This window comes from Amblyomma maculatum, unplaced genomic scaffold (genome assembly GCF_055883805.1).
Source record: "Amblyomma maculatum isolate TAMU_Amacu unplaced genomic scaffold, ASM5588380v1 scaffold_18, whole genome shotgun sequence".
Lineage (NCBI taxonomy): Eukaryota > Metazoa > Arthropoda > Arachnida > Ixodida > Ixodidae > Amblyomma > Amblyomma maculatum.
The window spans coordinates 9,616,658-9,619,451 of NW_028146743.1; the positions used below are offsets into that span (position 1 = coordinate 9,616,658).

The following is a 2,794-nucleotide window of genomic DNA, read 5'->3' on the forward strand; positions in this document are numbered from 1 at the left end:
TTCTTGCACACCTCCTATATGTGAAAGTCGCTCTGATACAGTTAAAACCGGATTTAATGAAGTATAGTGGAGCTGCGAAATATTTCTTTAAATCGAGAAATTCGTTAAATTGAGAATGGCATTTCTTGGTCACCTAATTCTATAAAGTCTATTGTTATATGGGTGTCGTGGAATCAAGAAAGTACCGCGGCATCATATTTGCGAAACGAACATGTGCTTAAAAGGAAAGCCTGATTTGAAAGGACGTAACTGCAAGAAAAACGAAGGCCTAAGGAAGCTCTACTCTTACGTCATCTTTAAATGGAATACCAACTTGTCTACTACGCTATGTTGATACAATGAAATTGCTGTCCGCGCAACCACCGACACCAATAGCGCGTTTGAAAAGAAGAAACTAAAATTTCACCTCCGAAGGAAGGGTCCCAGGTGTAGCAGATCTGAGTAAGGCTGACGTCACTCGCTCTAACCTAATCTGTACATGACCGAATACGTCAGCACACTGTATATATACGCCTTCTTATCGGGAATAGAAGTTGTTCATCACCCGAAGCGAGCCGTGCACACCAAGGGAGTAAATGTCCTTCTCACCAAAGACGTTGCTGATATTTTCTCCCTTGCGGTTTGTAAACAACATCTGTCGGGATTTTTTGTGCCTTCTTCTTTCATGTGTTCCGGCAAACTGTGGCCGCAGATTAGGGGCAACCAGAATTTGTCCCGTTTTGGCATGCGGCACCGCTGCCGACACCGGGTCGGCGGGCCGGTTTTCTACCGCTGAAGAAATCTCGTGAAGTAACAGCAATATAACTTGCGTTTCGCAACGCATAGTTTGACAAAAGCGGGACCTAGTTGCTGCACATTGTTACCGCTGGATCGCAGTCAATATATCCTTGATCGTATTGTAAGAAATAGAAAAAATGTTTTCCCATTTATTTATTAGCAAAATATTCGGTAAATCGAACAGATAGCGTAATTAGTTCCATTATTTCGAGTTACTCAACGCATTAGATCAACATGAGTGTCTGAAGAAGAATCAGGATATCTTCGTTGAATCGGGACTTGCGGTAAATTGAGTTTTCACTGTAGCTCTGTTGAGGTGCCATACAATACAATAAAATTACCGCTTTACAATTTGTGCCAATTACACTGATTGGGCCAAGAGAAAACGTCGCGCTAGACAAATAACGGGGCAATGCTGTCTCGTGTGTCCCTGTATTTGCAGTAATTATTTAGTAGTACTGAAGCCATCCATTCGTTAAGGTCCATTATAATAAAAGTGAGCCTGATATTGTAGTCGCAGCATGAACATATTGCGCAGGTGTTCGATATTCTGAGACGTAGTGATGTCGATGAGCGTGGCATTATTAAGACGTAGGCTGTATTAGCCTCATAATGAACAATTTTGCCATTCTATCACCAACGTGACGCCAGCTCCCGTGCAAAATACACCATTCCAGTCCTAAGAATAAGCGAAAAAAAAAAACATCATACAAATATTGTTTCAAAGGACCCCTTCTTAGGACAAGGTCCATCATTTCAGCACAAAGATGCGTCTAATAGCCTTGGCAATAATAGCCACAGACGAAATGCAGCGTTGGATCTAGTCGAGTCTACCAGCATTGATTTTCATCAAACGCAGGGAGTTACAGGTCTGTGTGGAAAGAATATATATTGTATCTCAGATTTGAGCTTTCAGTAGCATTTAAAAGCTACACATTTAACTTTAACCTTATTTAACAAGAAATTATTGCAAAAAGTTTGAGTCATTAAAAAAAGTGTTTATTCAAGAGTAGTGTATCACCATAACATGACCGCGTTCTTCGGAGAATAGTGGAATGTCATATATTCTTTGCTGTATGTTCCCAAACCAAATTTCGTTACTTTTAAATAATCCGTCAGAGACATGTAAATTCTCAGCTATCCACGAATAGCTATCCAAAGGTGTATCCGCCGAGTGAGTCTAGCTGACGCGAAGCCTCCTTGGGTGCTTCAGCGACACGTTGCATTGCGTCGGCGTCAGCCCTGGCTTCCTGTCCAGCTTCCTCGGTGATGGCCATGGACACTGAAAAAGTTATGAGAAAAACGATTGGCACAAAAGAGCATCGCGCTGCGGATAGAGGTTTTTGCATGGCCTTGGCTGAGAGCGAGTAAACTTATCCGGAGAGTTTTCTTTTGTTTCTCTTCTAACTGCTATGACTGTAAACCTGACTGCTTTTTCGAGAGGGTATTGAGAAAGTGCAAGTTTCAAAGTCTCGATGGCATAATCTGCTATAGTTTCGTTTTCATTATTTTCGGGTTAGCATATGACTGTGCCGTCTGCATTTAAGCATGGTTGGTGTCAAGGTAGCTTTAATTCTCATCGGATGAGATTTTTGTGACTGGTTTAAAGAAAGAAACGAGTGGAGCATGTTGAAAGATACACAAGCGTTATTGAATGGGTCCATGGCTTACCTGAGACAAGAAAGCCAAAAATGGCCAGCACAATCAGAGTCGCCTTGAAACTCATGTCTTTGGAATGAACTGCCTGGGAAAGAAAGACGATAACTATATTTTGTTTACCTCCAATCCGTTAGAATCAGAAAGAAATCTCTTTCTTACATGTTTCTCGAAATAATTATTAGCGTACAAATTCTCAAAGCTCTTTCAAGGGAGATTTCAACAAGAAAAATGCTGTTCATCCAAAAGGATGCGTACAATGTCAGGCTACTCTCGTAATCAAGGTGGGAGTATAATTATGCATTACTTTTTCTTATATAGATATTAACAGCGCATATGTGGAAAATCGAAGGGTATTAAT

The 2,794-nt window shown here is 41.0% G+C and overlaps 1 long non-coding RNA gene across 1 annotated transcript; it reads right to left on the reverse strand.

Moving 5' to 3' along the window:
• Positions 1-1,765: 1,765 nt before the first annotated feature.
• On the reverse strand, positions 1,766-2,515 carry LOC146171861 (uncharacterized). Its single transcript, XR_014702777.1, has 2 exons — positions 2,449-2,515; positions 1,766-2,059 (listed from the first exon to the last, which is right to left on the reverse strand). It is a non-coding gene; the product is annotated as an uncharacterized LOC146171861 (long non-coding RNA).
• Positions 2,516-2,794: the final 279 nt, after the last annotated feature.